This window comes from Crinia signifera, chromosome 1 (assembly GCF_055691185.1).
Source record: "Crinia signifera chromosome 1, ASM5569118v1, whole genome shotgun sequence".
Taxonomy (NCBI): domain Eukaryota; kingdom Metazoa; phylum Chordata; class Amphibia; order Anura; family Myobatrachidae; genus Crinia; species Crinia signifera.
Window position 1 is genome coordinate 317,127,813 of NC_139217.1, and position 21,821 is coordinate 317,149,633.

Below are 21,821 nucleotides of genomic sequence, written 5' to 3' on the forward strand. Positions count from 1 at the left end.
AATCTTCCTCCCTCTAGTTTCAGTGCATGTCCTCATGTTCTGTTGCTCCTCTTCCTGTGAAGAATGTCTCCCACCTGTACCTTGTTAAAACCCTTGATATATTTGAAAGTTTCTATCAAGTCATCCCTTTCCCTTCTCTGCTCTAAAGTATACATATTAAGATCTTTTAGTCTTTCCTGGTACGTTTTGTGATGTAGGCCATGCACCATTTTAGTCGCCCTTCTTTGTACAGTCTCTAATGTATTTATATCCTTCTGGAGATATGGCCTCCAGAACTGAACACAATACTCTAGGTGAGGTCGTACCAATGACCTATACAGTGGCATTATTACTTCTTTCTTTCTACTGCTGATACCTCTCCCTATGCAACCAAGCATCTGACTTGCCTTCTTCATTGCTTTGTTACATTGCCTACCTGCTTTTAAGTCCCCTGAAATAGTGACACCTAGATCCCTCTCTTCCTCAGTAGTTTCCATTATAGTGCCATTTATACTTTATTTAGTCTTTGGATTTCTGGGACCCAAGTGCATGATTTTGCCTTTTTTGGCATTAAACTGTAGTTGCCATGCTCTTGACCATTCCTCTAATCTACCTAGATCCTCAATCATTTGTTTTACCCCTCCTGGTGTGTCTACCCTGTTGCATACCTTTGTGTCATCTGCAAAAAGGCACATTTTACCCTCAATTCCATTTGCAATATCACCAATAAAGATATTAAAAAGCACCGGTCCAAGTACAGATCCCTGGGGTACTCCACTTGTAACCTTTCCCTCCTTTGACTGTACTCCGTTTACTACAACTCTCTGTTTTCTGTCCTGCAACCACGCTCTTATCCATTCAACTATCTTAGAATCCAATCCCAAGCTTTCAAGTTTATTTAACAGTCTGTGATGTGGGACAGTGTCAAAAGCTTTACTAAAGTCTAGATAAGCTACATCTACAGACCCACCTTGATCTATTACTTTAGTCACCCAGTCAAAAAAGTCAATAAGATTTGTTTGACATGATCTTCCCCCAGTAAACCCATGCTGTTTTGGATCCTGTAAATTGCTGGTTTTGAGATATTCTACAACTCTTTGTTTTAAGAGTGTTTCCATCAATTTCCCTACTACTGATGTAAGGCTCACTGGTCGATAGTTGCTTACCTCTTCCTTGCTTCCACTTTTCTGCAGTGGGACTACATTTGCTGTTTTCCAGTCCTCTGAGATTACTCCAGTAGCTAGTGACTGGTTGAATAATTCTGTTATTGGTTTTACCAGCTCCCCTTTAAGCGCTTTTAGTATCCTTGGATGTATCCCATCTGGCCCCATTGATTTATCCACTTTCAGTTTTGAGAGTTCTGTGAGGACTTTCTCCTCTGTAAATGTACTTGTCTCTCCCTCAGTTTTCTGACTATACTTGCAACTTAACTGTGGCCCCTTCCCCTCTCTTTCAGCAGTGAATACTGAGCAGAAATAATTATTAATATTATCTGCTATTACATTGTTCCCCTCAAGAAAACTTCCACTCTCTGTCTTCAGTCTAATTATTCCACTTTTTGTTTTTCTCCTTTCACTTATATACCTAAAAAAAGTTTCCCCCCCTTTACCCATTGACTGGGCCATTTTCTCTTCAGCCTGTGCTTTTGCACATCTGATTACCTTCTTAGCCTCCTTCTGTCTAACAAGATACACCTCTTTGTCCTCATTCTTCTGCGTCTGCTTAAATTTCTTAAAGGCCAACTTTTTTGCTTTCACAATACTTGCTACTTCTTGCAAACCACAATGGCTTTCTTTTTCTTGTGTTTTTCCTAACTCTTTTGACACAAAGTTATGTTGCTTTTAGAATTGCACTTTTAAATTTTTCCCACTTATCCTGCACTCCTTCCAAGTTCCTCCACTCTGCCAAAGAATCCCTTACAGAGTTTCCCATCTCTACAAAATTAGCCTTCCTAAAGCCAGTCTCTGTCTTTATTTTGAACCATACTGCTTGATGGTCACTGGATCCCAGATTTTCACCCACATTTATGTTAGATATTCTGTCACCATTTGTAAGTATTAAGTCTAATATTGCGTCCTTATGAGTGGGCTCCCTCACCAATTGCTGGAGGGATGCTCCTTGCAAGGAATTCAGCATGTCCCTACTTCTGGTGGAACTTGCAAAAGGCAGCTCCCAGTTTACATCAGGTAGATTAAAGTCTCCCATGATTATTACCTCTCCTTTTAATGCCATTTTATTGATGTCCTGCAATAGGCTCTTGTCTAGTTCCTCTTCCTGACCTGGTGGTCTGTAGATCACCCCTATACGAAGAATCGCCTTCTCCCCTGTTTCTATGGTCACCCAAAGAGCCTCAGTTTTTTCTTCAATACTTTGTATTAAGGTAGTCTTTATATATTTTTTTCAGATATATTGCAACCCCTCCTCCAATTTTTCCCATTCTGTCCTTCCTAAATAAAGTATATCCTGGTATAGCTATGTCCCAGTCATGATTTTCATTGCACCATGTCTCTGTAATAGCCACAATATCCAGTTCATCCCTTGTCATTATTGCAATTAGTTCTGGGATTTTATTTCCTGAGCTCCTAGCATTTGCACACATAGCTCTTAAAGTTGTGTTTGTGCTTCTCCTGTTGCTAGCTATGTTCATCTTTCTGCCTATATCTATTCGGTTTTGATCGGCATTATCTTCTGTTGCAGTGGATAGGCTTTCTGTTCCATTTGCCTGCAGAGACAATACCTCTAGGTTGGGGGAGCAGATTTATTCATTCTTATTTGGTTCACTGCCCCCTTCTGCTAGTTTAAATAGTTGCTTATGAAGCTTCCAAACTTCTCACTTAATATTCTCGTTCCCCTTGAAGATGGGTGCAGGCCATCACTTTTATATAAGGCTCTGTCTTGCCAGGTAGCTTGACTTTGACCTAAATATCCAAATCTCTCATCATTGCACCAATTCCTTAGCCAAACATTCAAGTTTCTGATTCTCAGAGTTCTATCTTCCCCTTGGTGTACTGGCAATACTTCTGAAAAAGTTACAGTGGTTGCCACCTGTTTTAGAGCAGTTCCTAACTTCTAAATTCATCTTTTACGGCCATGACTTCAGCATTAACCAGGTCATTTGTGCCTAGGTGGACGATGACATGCACCTCCCCATCTTTTCTTGCTGCCTTTACAATTCTTAGCATGCGCTCTTTATCTCTTGGAGCTGTGGCTCCAGGTAAGCACCTTACTTGTTTCTCTACTTTAGTAGCATTTCCCAGATGAACTCCTCCAATGATGGAATCTCCCAAAAGATGTGCAGTCCATTTTGGAGGTGAAATTTTCCTGGTCCTACAGTTAGTAGAGGTAGAAGTCCTCATATCTTCCTGTTCTTTATTTCCTACGTTGGTCATACATTCCAACCCTGCAAGAGCAGCATATGAGTTTTGCTGTGTGACCACTTGGGGAATGTGTCTGATGTCCTCTGTCAGTCTCTGCCTTTCAGAGCCCACAGCGGTCCAGGCAGAATATCTTCTGTGGGCTCTCTGAGGCAGTGGTGGTTGCAAAGACACAGACATCATACGTAGCTCAGCATGCAGTTTAGCTATCTCCTCCTGCAGCAAAGAAAATAGTTTGCAGATTGGACAGCAGCTGAGTCTCCAGAATTTCTCCCTCAAAACAAATGCATTACATCCACTGCACTGCACCAGGCCAAACATTGTATCAGATGTATGGTAATAACAATAATATGTGTTTAGGCTTTTGTGTTCAAACTCACCTTTTTCTGTATTCTAACTCACCTGCTTCTGTTTCCAACTCACAAGTCACTTAAGTATTCAAGCTACACTTTAGTCTGCAAGCTTCTCTCTCAATGAGCAAGCTCCCAAAAAAAATAATATATATATATAGATGCAGAGGAACCAGCACTCCTAGATGCTGTGCTGGATACAACTTCCCCCGGTGCCTTCCTGACACGGAAGTTGCGTGTATACGGGGAAACAGTAAGGCGGCACTCGGAGACGATAGTAAAATTCAAAAAACCCAAAAGGTGGTTTTAATGTGACATACAGCAACATTTCGGGGCTGCGCCCCTTTCTCAAGCCAAGTCAAACAACAAGTGAGAAAACCATGTACAAACAGTGCATAAATACCTGTAACCAAGCTCATGCCACCTCCTCCTCCCCATCGCTCCGTGCTGCACGCTGCAGCGTGCTTCCGTGTAGTCCCCAGCCTGGTGAGAGGAGGCTGGGGACTACACGGAAGCACGCTGCGGCGTGCAGCACGGAGCAATGGGGAGGAGGAGGCGGCATGAGCTTGGTTACAGGTATTTATGCACTGTTTGTACATGGTTTTCTCACTTGTTTGACTTGGCTTGAGAAAGGGGCGCAGCCCCGAAACGTTGATGTATGTCACATTAAAACCACCTTTTTTATTTTTTTTATTTTACTATCGTCTCCGAGTGCCACCTTACTGTTTCCCTATATATATATATATATATATATATATATATATATATATAGATAGATAGATAGATAGATAGATAGATAGATACCTGTAGATAGATAGAAAGTAATAAGGAGAGCGAGCGCTCTATAGTGCATGAATCTGTTTTAAAAGTAATTTTTATTCAAGGTACAACAGGATATAGATGGCATGAATGACGTACCGGACAAAGCGGTACTAACACTGCAGATGAATTGCATAAGCGTGCTGTCTCAGCAGCAAGGTGTTGAAGTGGTTACACTCAAGCAGCGGTCCCACTTGGCGGCAGCAGCGGCGGTGATACTCCACACAGCAACAACGATAATCCCCACAGGTAACTCCGGTCAGAGACGACGCTAGGCCACGTCTGTTATGGATCGACACGTTTCCCCGCCAACTTATCGCCAACTTGACGGCTTCATCAAGGATCAAGTGCACTTGATCCTTGATGAAGCCGCCGTGATAAGTTGGCGGGGAAACGCGTCGATCCATAACAGAACTCTGCTCTTAAGGACCAGCCGGCCAGCCTCCTTCTCCAGTTGAACCCCATCTGCATTTTTTTAAAAAGCGGAGTTTGCCTTATCCCCCATCACTTGGGAGACAGGTTTGAGGAAATTAACTGTGGGAGCATTTTTTACTCATATACCTGTATGGCATTGGAATTGGTTATTTGAGAACCTGTAAATACGACACTGTTTGCTGAAGTTCTTGCCTAATAATTTATTACTAACAGACTGGCTGCATGCAAAAGTTATTTTTTGATTTTTCTATCATCTGGAGAATTAATTAAATCAAGTTGGATTTTAACCCATGGCAGGATTAACCCTAACCCACTAATACCTAGGGTGTTGTTCATGCATTGTTTTACGATTCTGAGTTTATCCCCAATATCTCGGTGGGATATACATATATACACATTTTAATGTTTGGTATCGGCCGGTACCTTATGAGATCCATGTTTTGATATTTTATTGTATATAAATTTTTCTTTTTGTGTGTTTATTTATATCTTTTGTGTGTTTATAAACAATATATGTTCTTTAAAAAACTTTGAACTGGCTAATTATTATGTCTAAAAACCTGAGCGCTTTCTTTCTGTGTCTGTGAATTTGTGAGACCTGCATTAAGGAAAGGGATAATATGTTGGGCTCATGACTCCAAATTCTCAGGCCATCATGGGATTCAAAAAACATAATTATTGGTTGTCCTCCTTAAAAAAGGATGTTAAGGAATACATTGCTTCATGTCCACGCTGTGCATAGCATAAAAGTTCCCGCCAGGCTTCATTAGGTCCACTAATGCCACTTTCCATTCCTCATAGTCCTTGGATACACATATCCATGGACTTAATCACCGATCTTCCACCGTCTGCTGGCTTCAACACCATCTGGGTTATAGCCGACCGATTCTCTAAAATGGTGCATTTCATTCCACTTACTGGCTTACCATCTGCTCCGAAATTGGCCGCTCTATTTGTTAAAGTTTTGTATCGAGGGGTTCAATTTGTTGCAAGGTTCTGGAGAGCTCTCTGTAAAGCCTTACAGATCCATCTCAACTTTTGTACCACCTATCATCCACAGACTAATGGCCAAACAGAGAGAGTCAATCAGGATGTGGAGACATTTCTTCGCTTATATATTTCTTCATCACAAGACAACTGCTTAGATTTATTATTTTGGGCAGAATTCTGTCACAACAATCAATATCATTCATCGTCGTCATCCTCTCTGTTCTTGATAAATTACGGTTTTTTATCCCAGAGTTCCTAAATTCCAATCCTTGCCTTCCATGTCAGTTCCTGCAGTAACTAATACCTTATTACAATTTTGCCAGCAATGGAGAAGGATTAGGAGTTGGTTAAGGAAGGCTTCTCAAAAGTACAAGAAATTTGCAGAAAGAAAAAGGCGACCTGTTCCAATTCTGAAAATTGGTGATAGGGTCTGGTATCTACTCGCAACATCAGACTTTGTGTACCATCAATGCAGTTTGCTCCACGTTTCATTGGTCCATTTTCAATCACACAAATCATCAACCCAGTTGCTTATAAGTTAAAACTACCTCTTTATTTAAAAATTCCAAACTCCTTTCATATTTCACTCTTGAAACCTTTGATCCTGAACAGATTTTATCCAGTCTTACCTAAATCTCCCAAGGTTTACACTCACAGGGAAGTTGCATATGAGGTGGCACAAATTCTGTACACTCGCATTAGGTACAAAAGACTTTAATACCTCATTGATTGGAAGGGTTATGGTCCTGAGGAAAGGACTTGGATTAATGCTTCTGAAGTATGCGCTCCAAAATAGATTCGGGACTTTCACAAGAAATTTCCTTTCAAACCCAAGGAGTGTCCTGGGTCCACTCATAAAGGAGGGGGTGCTGTCACGGCCCGCCGTGTGAGAGCTTCTTACCTGTGCTCCCGGCCTTGGTCCTGGCCTGCGCTGTCCAGACGTCCTGGGGTCCGGACGGCATGCGGCTTTTCTCCACTGGTGTCATCCACGTTAGGCATTCACCCCAAAGGTGGGTGTCCGGTGTCTCTGTACCCATGGTGGCCCTCACCTGTGACAACCTCAAGTGTTCCCAGCATACATACCTGCAGCGACCCTACTCAGCAATCATCATCTTTCATTATTATCTTCATTATCATCATCATCTTCTTCATTATTATTATATTCATTATCATCGTCATCATTATGTTCATCGTTACCTTCATTATCATTGTCATCATTATCTTCATCGTCTTCTCAGGCCACATTTGCAAATCATTACTGTGCTGCTTAGCTCAGAGACTTTTGCTCCCCGCGTGGGGTACCTATATATCAAAGAACCCAGCTTCCGCTTCTCTCCAGCGACTCCCACGCAAGACCCGCAAAACATGACATACAGAAGCTTTACATATTGATTTAGGAATGACACTTCAACACAATGGGGCATGGAGATGGGCGGTATGTAGCTTATATATAGGTGACCGCCTAGAAGGAAAGTTTGCTGCAAACATGTCTGAATCAGATTGAGATGGAAGGACTTCAGACCCTGAGCTGATTCTAGCAAAAATGCTCTTCATGACGGAGAACGTCCGCAAGTGGGCAGAGGTGCGGAGGAGGAGCAACCCAAACCTCCCAGTCCGAGCAAGGTCCCAGCCAGAGGCATGACCAAGTTCTCAGCCAGAACAGGGGTCAAGCTCCCAGGCAGGACAAGATGTGCCATTATCTGAGACATTTGAGACCCAGCAGTGACTGCCCACCCCAGGACTGGGTCTGCATCATCAAGGAAGCGTGTTGGCTAACAAAGTTTTGGCTTCAGTATTTTTTTTATGACTGGAGTGCTGCCTCACCCCGCAAGTATTTTAGGACATCAGCATTCTGCGGGTGCACCTTTGAAGGGCACCCGGCAATATATCTCCCTGCATCCTGTGAGTGTTGGATATATATTTGTAATATACATTGATGTGATAGCTATGTGTATTGCAGCCATTTTCAGCGATAGTGGTAGGACCTGCAGAACAGTGGGGTCCCTTGACGGGGGCTGCAGGCTTAAATGCATTGATCAATTCATGAACCAAATCTCCACTATTTATTATCAGTTAATTTAGTGTGTGCAGAGCCCATCCAATGTCTGTTTAAACAATGTGGTCACAAGCCATAGGGCACCCCAAAACTAGGAAAGGTGAGTGCCGATGTTAAGTGTATATATTGTTTATTAGATTAATTTTTTAATTAGTCTTATTGTGGTCACATTCTCTAATGCACCCTGTTTTTAACTAAGATTCCATAGCTTATGTTAGCCATTTCCCTAGATGATTAGTGACAGGTGTGTTGGTAGCTGCTCACCTATAAAAGCAAAGTCTGCTGTGAGCTTCAGACCTGATAGCATGCCTGGTATCAAACATTGATGTGATAGCTATGTGTATTGCAGCCATTTTCAGCGATAGTGGTAGGACCTGCAGAACAGTGGGGTCCCTTGACGGGGGCTGCAGGCTTAAATGCATTGATCAATTCATGAACCAAATCTCCACTATTTATTATCAGTTAATTTAGTGTGTGCAGAGCCCATCCAATGTCTGTTTAAACAATGTGGTCACAAGCCATAGGGCACCCCAAAACTAGGAAAGGTGAGTGCCGATGTTAAGTGTATATATTATATATATATATGTATATACATTGCACTCTCTGGCTGGAGGGAGTGTGCATATATATCTTCCGATGCTCTCAGTGCTGGCGATTCATGGTCGGCACTGCAGCTGCCGATGGAAGGTAAGTATATCTGCAGCTTCTATTTTCCTTCTTTTCTGTGCCAGGTCCTTGCATATGGCAACCTTTTTGCCATTTTGCACCCTATGCTAAACCCTTTGCATTTTTCCTATGCCAGCCCCTGCCTTTTCCAGGCATATATAATTAGCTGGAAGTATTTACACAAATAGAGACACACCCATGAGCAGACCACCCAACCAGAACACTGGTCACGACCCCCACATTATTATGTGCTGGCCACTACCCCTATTATTGCGCATAATAGGCCCTTGATAATTTTCAGCTCCAGGCCCATTTAGACTTTAATCTGGCACTGGCTAAAACCTGCGATCCGTCCGCACACGTATCGGACTGATTCAACCAGAATAATCCCCAGTATCTGATGCAGGGTTGTAGTATGGCAAGGTTGTAAAATGTAAATCACATAAAATGGTTCAGTGCATGGCCAGAAAACAGGCCAAATGCATGTGCACATATACAGATTGTGTTATCCAGCACTGATGCTCACTTGGACTGAGGGACTGTACTGTGGAGGGGAGGAGCACATAGGACAAGTAAACTAATGCTGGCCACACATCAGACCACTTTCCTCCAAACATCCAACTAGTTGGTTGGATGGAATAAAAACCTGATACTGGATAGGAGCAAATGTAATTTGTAATTACCATATATACCATAAGCCTACTTTTTCAGAACATTTTTTATGATGAAAAAGCCCCCCTCGGCTTATACTCGAGTGAGGGTCCCATTTGAGTCAATACATTTTCACAGTTTTTTGTTGTAACATTAGGTGCCTCGGCTTATATTCGGGTCGACTTATACTCGAGAATATACGGTAAGTAATTTGTTTCCCAAATCGGAAAATGGACAACAACTGTCACTCAGACAATGTACTGTAGTTGGACCTATTTAATTTAAACAATTTCACTGAATGTTTTTGTCCATTCTCCTAGGTTGGGAGCAAATTGCTTATTGCCATTTGCCCCCATACAGTACCAGATTTTTAGACCAACCAACCCACTAGTTGGTTTGTTGGAGAAAAGTTGGACTGATATGAGGCCAGCGGTAGGGCATGTACTGTATATGAATGCACACATGAAGAAAGATTAATGGTGCCTATGGACAGGTTCAAACACAAATAAATGCTGCAGATGAGTACATATTGTTTAAGCCCTTAACACCCTAACATTCTAGAGGCTCAAATCTAGGCTGCAGGACAAACCAGACCAAACAGACCACCACAAGGTGCCACACTAGAAAAATAAATGTTAAGGAGTGTTAGGTATGTGAAATCACCAGGGACATTTTAAGTGATAAGAAGGCCCGTGTGCAGCCTCCTCGGTTCGGGCCATCTCTTCTCTGTTGGCAGCCGTGTATGCGCAGAGATAGGCTTTAGTGTCTGAGCCCATAGTTATCTAGAAAAATGGCACGGCAGCCAGGGCCGCCAACAGGGGGTGCTGTGGCTGGGGGGACTTGTATAAAAAGTCTCCCCCGGCTGTGGCATTACCCTGCTGGCTGGTTTGGCCTGGGGCTGGTTCTTAAAATACGGGGGACCCCTAGTCATTTTGTCCCCTGTATTTTGGGAACCAGCCCCGGACCTGGAGCTGGATGTTAAAAATCAGGGAACCCCTATTTGTCGGGTTCCCTGATTTTAAATTACCGTCCCCGGCTCTGTCAGCCTGGTGCTGGTTACAGCTGTGGGGGGGACCCCACGCTGATTTTTTTAAAAATGTATTTATCTTACAATTTTTTTAACACTAAAGCCTGCTCGGATCTGACTGATTCGTGCAGGCTTCTGCCAAATACGACAGGAAAATAAGGTGTATTTTCCTGCCGTATATTCGTGGCAGTTTTACACTAATTAGCAGCTGTATTTTCAATACGGCTGCTTAGTAAATCAGGAACCACCATTCTTTTGAATGGTGATTCCTGTCGTATTCTATCGATAGTGTAGACCAGTGGTTCCCAAACTGTGTGCCGCGGCTCCCTGGGGTGCCTCGGGACACTTGCAGGGGTGCCTCGGGTTGGTCATCCAGGACCATTCAAATTATTTATGATCAATTATTTATGGACAAAACCAGTGCTGGTGGCTGCCAATCATAAATATGTGTACAATCAGAAGCAAATCCTGCCCTTTACCACATAACTGAACCTAAGAAGCACATATAAACACAATCTACTTCATTTTATATATATTTTTTTGGCCCTAGGGGTGCCGTGGAAAAATTGTGGTACTCTAGGGTGCCGTGATTCTAAAAAGATTGGGAACCCCTGGTGTAGACATTCATATTTGTAAATACAAATATGAATGTCCCATCAATATGAATGCGAATATTTGTATTTTTGGCATAGTAAATGCCAAAAATACGAATACACCCCACAAATTCGTATTTTCGTAGGAAAATACGATTTTTTTCTACTAAATCATCTTAGTAAATTTCCCCCATTGTGCCTGAAATGCAGTATATTCTTCCTACTACACAGCATGTTTCCCCTAGGAAACCACAACCGTGTGACCCACAAAATGCTTCTCAGATACAGGATTGTATGCAGGTTACAGTCTGCCCAGTGACTAGGATTTTGGGAGCCCCTCACTAGGGATGGCCATCGACCATCGATGATTTAAAATCATCGATGGTTTGTGGCTGATGTCGAATACTTTTGCCATGGATTTGGGAGTACCAGATAGTTTCCCTACATTGATGGCAAAGGTGAAACAATGTTTCCTTCTTTTTTTTTCCTCAAGGTGCCTGGATCACAGAGCATAGCTCAGCCCCCCTGACACCTGGAAGTCCCGCCCACGAGTACTGATTGGCCCACAGGCCATTTAGTCACATATAATGGTTGACCATCGATAGCTAAAACTATTGATGGTTATCCATCAAATAGTTTGCCACTATCGATGGCTGGGTACAGAATGGCAACCATCAATGGCGTCTGCACTGATGGCCATCCCTACCCCTCACCTTCCAATCAGCTACAGTAACTCATCAAGAGGAACTCAGCAGGGGGAAATGGATCACCACCCACAGAGAACTGTAAAGAAATAAAGTGAACATGAGGATTCCCAAAGTGTCTCACACTAAAATGATAACAATTAATAATAACAATTGTAACTTTAAATAAAGTATATTATATGCCTGTATAGTGCTATAGATTCATTTTAGAATATTGCTTTAACTGTTTGTATACATTTTATTTGCGTATTATGTTATTTAAAAAAAAAAAAAAGCACATTACACTACCATATACTGACAGGCAACCAAGCAGATGTCTAAATCATTTGAAACTGTGTTAGGAAATTTAAGGGTGAGCGCATAAATAAACAGAGTCCAAGGTGCTGGTTGTGGGAACCTTTCCACTTGGACTTTACTGACATATGGTATGGTCACAGACACTGCAAAGCAAATGCATAGAGAACAGTTTGAATGGTATTAAAAATGCCATATGTAAAGTAAAAAATATTTTAGTGTGTCATTCCAGATGTTTTCTATAATACCTATTATTATCATGTCATGTCTATTTTATGTTACTGTTAAACCTACAGTAATGATTATTCTGATATGTTCCCAATACATATTTAAGGATTGTTTAATGTATGTGAATGCTCTTTATTTAATATAATCTGTTCCAAATTTTTATATGGATCTAAGTGAGTAATTAAACAGTGAATAAGAGTGTGTGGGGGGAGAGTTTATTTAATAAACAACTTTTTACATGGTGGGTGTGTGTGTACGGCAGACGCTGGATGCCAAGTAATGCCCTGGCAGCCATTCATACTGGGCATGAAAGGGCTTACTGGACCTCTAATATACCAGTAAAGTACAAAAATGTTATATCATTGAAACAATATTCATTAACCCTAAACCAGGGTTATGGAGAATAGCCATAGTGCTGTAAGGATTCCTGGGAGTCCTGCACTTTACTGGGCCTGACTTTCCTAGATATTATGTCTGGCCTAGAGATGGCTGGCACTATGGCATACACCCTCTGGACAGGACCCCTCCCCCTTCCTAGACTTGAACAGGTGACATCTCCTCAGTGTCAAGGATTGCTGCTGAAATCTGGTCCAGTGTTCTAGGGTCCGGACCATTATAGTTTTTACCCAGTCTCATGAAATGGTGTTTCTAGATTGGCAGAAGCCTGGGTTTTGATGTCATGGTTACAATAACTCTGGCGATTGTTTAGCCACCCATAAATCTAGTAAAGGTGCATACACACTCTACGATTATTTTACCAATATCGTTTGGCCCTTCTGAGTGTGTATGCTATGAACAACGAATGACGATGCACGTACCCATCATCTGTTCATCACGGTTGTTCGTCGACTGTGAAGGCAGCTCAATTTCAGAAAAAGCTATAGACCCTAGCTAGATCGTTCATCGTTCATAATTTGTCATCCGTCACATTGTTCAGAGTGTATGCCCTACATATTTCCTCCTGGACCCTGGGAAAGTTCAAGGGAAATTGGCCACCAATATCTTTCAGTGCATACATCATCCAGTGTGTATACACCTTAATACATGTCATTCACAAATGGTGCTTCCCGAGGGTGGCGAAAATAGTAAGGGTACTTGTGTAGTTTCACGGCGCCACCGCGCGCACAGTCTGTGTTTACTCTTTCTTTGAAACTTGGCAGCTTGCCAGACTCTGTGTTTACTATGTGAATCCTGGCAGCTTGCCAGACTGACAAACTTGGCAGCTTGCCAGACTGTGTTTTTATGTATTAAGTGTATTGTAAAAAAGTACCCAAGTACTGCGCAGGCAGTACGTACTTAGCGTAGGCGCCCCTGTGTAAATCGGCAAAATACCATCTACTTTTAGCATCTAGTTTTAGCGTAGTGACAAACAGCGTCTAGTTGACCGTAGTCTGAAATTGCGTCCCAGTCAGAAACAGCGTCTAAATTAGTCAGATTGAGCGGTACGTTGTTAGCGTACTGAGCGGTATGCTGTTAGCGTACTCAGTCAGTTGTAGGATTGAGTGTACAGAGCGGTAGTCAGCTGTAGGATTGTAACGTAGTCAGTCAGATGTAACGTAGTCAGTCAGAGTGGTACGCAGTTAGCGTAGTCAGTCAGTAGTAGGATTGTGTGAGAGATGGATATGTATGATGGCGAACCTGACAATTTTCTCTCTGCCCCAGACGGAGGAGGAGGCAGTGGCATTCCTGCAGACCCACCAATTCCTGCCACACACCCAGACCTGCCCCAATGGGCACCCCATGAGGCTTAGTGTGAGTGAGTGGATGTGGCACTTTCATATCCGCAGCTGCCGCAAAAAAATCAGCGTCAGGTCCGCAAAGTGGTTCAGTAGGTGTCATCTCAGCTTTGTCACCCTGATCCGCTTTGTCTACTGCTGGGCTGAAGAGCTGACCTGCATCAAGTTCTGTGACCGTCACCTAAATATATTACAGAAGACAACTGTGATGTATAGCAACTTGATGAGGGAAACCTGCACAGTGGACCTGCTATCGCAGCCTCAGCAGCGCATTGGAGGGCCAGGTACCATCGTGCAGGTGGACGAGAGCCTTTACGTCCAGAGAAAGAGCCACGTTGGCCGCATGTTGCCCCAGCAGTGGCTGTTTGGGGGCATCTCGAGGGAGAAAGGCCAGTGCTTCATCACTGCAGTGGAGCAGTGGGATGCGAGCACTCTAATGGCTGCCATTGAGGCCTATGTGGAACCAGGTACCACCATCTTTAGCAACTGCTGGAGGGCGTGTAACACGCAGCAGTTGGAGCAGGTCAGGTACCACCACGCGAAGGGGAATCATAAGTACCACTTTGTGGATCCTGACACTGGGGTCCACACCCAGAACATAGAACGGTTGTGGGGTGCTTGCAAGTGGTGCAATAAGCACCAAAGGGGAACCGCATGTCATCACCTGGACTCGTACCTCCAGGAGTTTATCTGGAGGAAGAGTGTTGGTGTACAAGACCCCTTTAAGCGTATCCTGCATGCACTGACCCTGTTCCCCCAACTTGAGAAAGATGACGACGCAGAGCCGACAGCATCCATGTCAGCAGCTGTTTCCTGTCCAAGTGGTGGTGATGATGCAGCAGCTGCTTCCTGTTCTCAAGAATGACTTATTTCTAGATTTTATTGTTCTTTAAATTAATTATATATTGCGGGGCTCACTGCGCTCGCCACGCTTCGGGGTGGCGTGGATAGTGGAATAAATAAAGTCGACAGCTGTTACATCGACAGGTGCCATTATTAACAGGTTGACACCCCCTTTGTTAATGGTACCACAATGAACTGTGAGTGCAGTTCATGCTGGAGCCATGAAACTACACAAGTAACGTAGCAACCTGTCAGCAGTTACACTACACAACGCTGTTTGTGACTGAGGTCAACTAGATGCTATTTCTGACTAGAAACGCTGTTTGTGACTGGGACGCAACTGTGACTGGGACGCAACTTCTAACCGCGGACAACTAGACTCTGTTTGTGACTACAGACGCTGTTTGTGACTGGGGCGCTAGTCCAGCGCAAAAAAATAGACGATATTTCACAGATAACGTAGCTTACTACAGTAACACAGAGTAAGCGCACGCTAGCTTAGTACAGTAAAGGAGTCTGGAAAGCTGTTTCAAACTAAAAGTAAACACAGACTGGGCCCATGCAGTCTGGCAAGCTGCCAAGTTTCAAAGAAAGAGTAAACACAGACTGTGCGCGCGGTGGCACTGTGAAATTACACAAGTACCAGAGTATAATGGTGTGTACACACTTGTACAATCTGCATGAGATCCAGATGAGATTTTGACTACATAGTCAAAATCTCATCTGGATCTCATGCAGAAAGTCTTGGCTGCATAGACTATATAGTGCAGATTTGCACTATATAGTCTAAATTGTATGCAGATAGTCTAAATTGTATACATAGTCTAAATTGTATACATAGTCTAAATTGTACAAGTGTGTACACACCTTAAGTATGCTGGATGGACATTTAAGTGCATGTAGTGAAATCTATACCGCTAAAAACCATCAGTAAAAAAATGCATCCAGTTTGGTGATGATCAGAGGTGGGGGATTATCATTATCAAATAATATAATAATAATATCTTATAGAATCTACAACCAGGGGTGTAGGGAAGGCGGAGCACTAGCTCCGGGCGCCAAGACATCAAAGGGGACCGGAGCCGTGCAGCCTGCTCCCTCTCCCACCCGCTCCCTGCTCTGCCCAGGGAAGAGCCGTTGCCATGGGGGCACAGGGTCATGATGTTCTGACCTCTGAAAGCTGGCTGTGACTGCTCTTACAATGTTGCCGCTCTGCTCCAGCCTCCCCCCTGCACACAGGCAGCCGAATGTCAGCACAGACTCCAGAGCGGCCGGAAGCTGTAAGGGAGATTAAAGGCTGCAGCCGCTTCACAGTTTCATGGAACATAGTAGCTGGAGCTTGACGTCACATTCTAGTGACCAGCCACAGCGTGGAAAAACAAACTAATCTATATAACGCAGAAGACCTGGTGCTGTGTGTCGGGGAGAACAAACACTGAGACTGTGCAGACCAGGCTGTTTATCTGCAAGAGAGACCCAGTGCTGTCCCCCCTCCCTGCCTGTCAGGCTGTCACAACTCTATTTAACCCCTTGCTCCCTTCCTCCCCTCCCTCTTCTCTCTCCTTTGTCTCTCTCCCCCTCCTTCCTCTATCCCTTTCCCTCCTGTTAGTGATGCCTGTCATGCTTTCACATCCATTTCAAAGCCCTGCCCCCCTTCTCTCTCCCCCCTTTCTCTCTCTCCCCTACTCTCTCCATCTCTCTCCTCACCCTTTCAATTTTGAGCAATTTTAGCCCCCCTTGGCAATGAGCAATTTTAGTCCCCCTTGGCAACGAGCTATTTCAGTCCCCCGTGGAATCGAGCATGAAGCCCCTGGCATTGATCATGAAGTTCTTAGCAATGAGCATGTAGGTAAGTGGCACTTATGTGACGGATGTGTAATGGGCATTACAGTGTTATATAGTATGTAATGGGCATCACGGTGTGTTATATAGTATGAAATAAGCATTATGGTATGTTATATAGTATGTAATGGGCATCACGGTGTGGCCTTACCTGTAATTGGCAGTATGGCATGTGGCTTTATGTGTAATAAGTATTAGAAAGTTCGCTAAAATGTGCAATGGGCATTACGTGTGGGGTATAATGTTAGGCTGCGCCCACTTTACAACACGCAGGGCCCTGCCTGCTACAAATGGGGGTGGGGCATGCCCTTGCTCCGGGCACCGTGGCACATAGCCACACCACTGTCTACAACTACTAGATTGTAAGCACCTCAGATCAGGGCCCTCTTCCCTCCTGTTGTCAGAGCCCTCTGCTCTTCGCAATTCACTCACAGCTCCCCCATACTCAGTGACCATCTTTGTCCGCATATACTCATCTCCATCATTGGCCACAAGCCTCTAGTAGTACGTTGATTGAGTCCTCACTACTCATATTTAAGCTGTAATGTGTATTGAACTGTGGCGCTCTTTACCTGTACTCTATTTTTGTTATTTATTCAATGTAATACTAAGTTTTGTCTCCCTGTACTGTTCCTTTGTACAGTGCTGCGAAACACTTGTGGCGCCTTATAAATAAAAAAGTTGTATAGGCATTAGTAGAAAACAATGATGATGAAAAAGTCATAGAGATTGATGAAGACAATAGTCATAGTAATGAGATAGATGATTTCACAACCCCTTAAATTGGGGGTACACCCCACCAGATGCTGCCCACTCTTCTGCTCCCTTCAACTACACACTTTTTTGATGTAGGTGATAGATGGCGGGGTCAGACATAACAGTGATATATTTCCATGCTTCTCAAACCTTGGCTTCCTACCAATCCTACTGTGCTGGATGTGCCAAAATGTACTTCTTTTTCATGTGCTGTCAGGTGGGAACATGTGTAGACAACCAGCAGTTTCTACTTTGGGTTGGCTAAAAATTGGCCACAACCACTGGCTACACTGATCCAAAGCAAAAGTTAACTTTAATAAATTGAGTGTATGAACTTTCTTTTATATAGAAGTGATTTTGACACCATAGTCTCCCAGCACGTTTCAAAAGAAATCCATCACTCATAGCTTTTGTTAAATTCTTAATGGGAACAAGTTGTCTTCACTCAACCCACATCAAAAGTTAGTTACCCCTGTGTATGCAGAAGTTGCTTGTGCTGCTGTGAATAATCCAGTGCAGTGATTGCCTTCATATCCTTCATATCCTACATTCTGTACTGTAAATGCCTAGTTTTATAGAATGGAAGCAATAAGTGTAATGACCCCTTGCCTACTTTTGAAAACTAGAGTCAGGGAGATTACAGTGAGATGCGCCATGCGAAGTGCGTTGCGCCATCGAGGGGGAATGTCACACTATCTCCAAAGGGTGTGTCTTGTTCAAAATATTGATGTGTCTATGCTTAAATGATTGTTGTTGCAAAAAAAATTTGTATATTACATTAATACTTACACTAAATATACTGAGCTGGAGAGTAGCAGAAGGAAACCCCCCACCCCCCAAAAAAACTGTACATTTATAGTAATTATTCAGAACTAGTTCCCTGGGGAAGGGGAGCCTTGGCTGGGGTAGGGGAGCCAGACCACCATTGGCTGTTTTGGGCTGCCTCCTATCTTCCTGAAGGTCCCTTGGTGAAGATTGATGCAGTAGCGGGCCACCTAAGGGGTGATGTGTGCAGCTGCATTAAGGGCCTTATTTTGGTTCATTCTTTCTGACAAAATCCTTCTTAGATGGGCAAAACCATGTGCATTGCAGGTGGGGCAGATGTAACATCTGCAGAGATAATTAGATTGGGTGGGGTTTTACTTCAAAGTGAGATCTATATTGCAGTGTAAAAATAAAGCAGTCAGTATTTTCCCTGCACAGAAACAAAATAACTCACCCAAATCGAATTCTCTCTGCACATGTTACATCTGCCCCCCCTGCAGTGCACATGGTTTTGTCCATCTAAGAAGGATTTTGTCAGAAAGAATGAACCAAAATAAGGCCCTAAATACTGATATAGTATGGCCCTGCAGTAATTCTGTGGCTACACTTGAAGCCACCTATGAACAGCTATATTCCTAAAAGTACTGCACATTACTGCTAGTTGTCATCTCACTGTCACTGATAGAAAGAGAAGAGATCAGCTGGAGTAAAGAGAAAGAAAACAATAAAAAAAAGAAAGTTATCCAGGGAAGTGTATGTTAATATTTTTTTTTTTTAAAACAGCCTTATTCAGGTATAGTTATATATTTTTTTCAACTTTATTATAACTTATTTAAATGAATATTGTTTTATTTTTAAAATACATTTTAGATTAATTATATGGGCTCCTCTGTAGCACATTAGCATCACTTTTCTTTAACTGTTGTCGTTAATCCTGCATTATGGGGGTAATTCAGTACCGCTCGATAAGCAGCGGTCCTTCACTGTTTAGCGAGCGGCTTAACTCCACCTGCAGCCTGTCCGAACTCGCCGAAGCTGTTTGCTGTTGGGTTTTGCACATGAGCAGGAATGCGCATGCGCAACCCTCAGAGCCGGCCCTAGCCTAAATGACGCCCTAGGCAAGATTTTGGCTGGTGCCCCCTAGCACCGCGACTAGTTCCGCCTCTGACCCTGCTCCCCTTTCCCAGCACCATCAACCCTCATCATAGCAGTCATCATTTTGGTGCTCCAACCCGCAATATTTTAAATAGAAACAGTGAACACATTCGGTAAGCAAGCCCAAACAGGGGTGTGTTCTTGCTGGGAAGGGGCATGGCCACCCAATAGTACCCCCAATTCAAATTATGCCACACAGTAGTGCCACTTTATTCACATTATATCATGCGATGGTGTCCCTTATTCACGTTACATCACACAGTAGTACAACTTTACCTTATGTACATTACTCCTCACATTATTCACATTATACCCTTAGAAAAAAATCCTGAGAAAATATTGTATTTTAAGCACCTCCATGGCCACACTGCAACCCAGCACAAAGCAGTGTGTGCTGGGCAGAGGAGAAGAGCTGCAGCTGCTGCTGTCACTTAAGTGGAGGGGGCTCGGGGTCCCCACTGGGCCCTTCCATCAGACTTTGGCCTGGGTAATTTGTACCCCCTACCCCTTTCTCTCGGCACCCCTGATAATACCACATAGTAATGGACACATGACACACATTATTAATGTCCTTATAACCATAATGCCCCTTACACATTATGCCAACCTTTATTAATGCCCTTTATACACATAATGACACACATAATGCCCCTTACACATATGTTGCACATTATAAATGCCCTTATACACATGACACACATAATGCCTGTTACACATATGTTGCACATTATTGATGCATTTATACATGACACACATAATGCCCCTTACACATATGCCGAACACTATTGCACAACCAACCCACCCACAGACAGCACTTGCACAGCCGCTAACACTGTGACCTCTGCCTCTGCTTGGATACAGATGTTTCCTCATACATCTTGACTCAATAAGCCATGCAGCTCCTGGCCAGTTCTGCTAACGTTTGGTGCATTTTTTGCTGATAATTCGTCTTATTTGCATTGTTATGGGACCAGGACACATAAGGAGCTTCCGATGATTAAAATGATATGCAGCATGCCTATATTCTGTGTGCGACTGTGGCTGTACCTGCATACGGAATGCTATGTTACAGTGATTTTCATGAATACACTATTTCATATGCAGATACAGCCTCGCTCACACACAGTATATAGGCATGCTGCATATCATTTTAATCAGCAGAAGCTGCTGATGCCCCTAGGTATTCCAAATGCCCTAGGCAATTGGTAGTTTGCCTATGCCTAAGGCCGGCTCTGGCAACCCTGACCATCGGGGCTGGGGCCAAATGCGGATCGCATTGGGGCGGGCCCTGACTTCATGTGGGGTCAATAAAGAAAAGGTGCAAATATTGTATTTTTTTTTAAATTACCACCGAAAAAGGGGTAATATTTGAAAAAAATATTAAAGACAATGGGGGAAATTTACTAAGAATACGAATACAAAAAATAGTATTCGTATTCTTGATACGAATGAATACGACTGCATACGTCGTATGCAAAGTCGTGTTCCGGAGGGGAATTTACAAAGCAGTCAAAGACGACTGCTTTGTAACCCTCCCTCGTATTAATTCGTATTAACGGCCGTATATACGGCCGCTAATACGAATTCCTAAAGGCAGTCTGCACGGATCAGTCAGATCCGTGCAGGCTGCAAGGTGTAAAAAAAAATAATAGAAAAATAAATAAATAAAAAAACGGCGTGGGGTCCCCCCCACAGTCATAACCAGCACCAGGCTGAAAGAGCCTATATAAGTCCCCCCGGCCAAAGCATTAACCCATTGACTGGTCAGCATGGCCAGGTGCCCTGTGGGAGTGGGGACCCCCCAATAGAGGTGTACCCCCCTCCAGGACTTACCTGACCAGGTTGAAGCCTGGTGCTGTCCCCGGTGGCCCTGGAGCGGTGGCCACCGGGCTGATTTTGAGTGTAAAAAATAGAATAAAAAACAAGACCCAGCAAGCCTCCCCCGCAAGCTGGGTCTTGGAGAACCACAAGTCCCAGCATGCGGGGCAAGTCCCAGCATGCGGGGCCTAGCTGCCAATCAGGAGCCGAGAGAGTCGGCTCCTGATTGGCCGCTAGGTGGCCAATAGAATCATTCCCCGGCCACCGGGGACAGCACCAGGCTTCAGCCTGGTCAGGTAAATCCTGGAGGGGGGGACCCATTTATTGGGGGGGTCCCCACTCCCCCAAGGCCTCTGGCCATGCTGACCGGTCAAGGGGTTAATGCTTTGGCCGAGGGGACTTGTATAAAAAGTCTCCCCCCGGCTGTGGCATTACCCTGCTGGCTGGTTTGGCCTGGGGCTGGTTCTTAAAATACGGGGGACCCCTACTCATTTTGTCCCCCGTATTTTGGGAACCAGCCCCAGACCTGGAGCCTGGGGCTGGTTGTTAAAAATCGGGGAACCCCTATTTGGCGGGTTCCCTGGTTTTTAATTACCGGCCCGGCTCTGTCAGCCTGGTGCTGGTTACAGCTGTGGGGGGGGGGGGGGGGGGGGGAACCCCACGCCGTTTTTTTTATTTATTTATTTATTTTTCTATTTTTTTTTTTTACACATTGCAGCCTGCACGGATCTGACTGATCC

At 43.8% G+C, this 21,821-nt stretch overlaps 1 long non-coding RNA gene across 1 annotated transcript in view; it reads left to right on the forward strand.

Moving 5' to 3' along the window:
- The first annotated feature begins 15,796 nt into the window (after positions 1-15,796).
- Positions 15,797-21,821, forward strand: part of LOC146029244 (uncharacterized) — a 30,654-nt gene continuing 24,629 nt past the window's right edge. The window contains exon 1 of the long non-coding RNA XR_014455329.1: positions 15,797-16,594. This is a non-coding gene — a long non-coding RNA (uncharacterized LOC146029244). The remainder of the gene's footprint in view (positions 16,595-21,821) is intronic.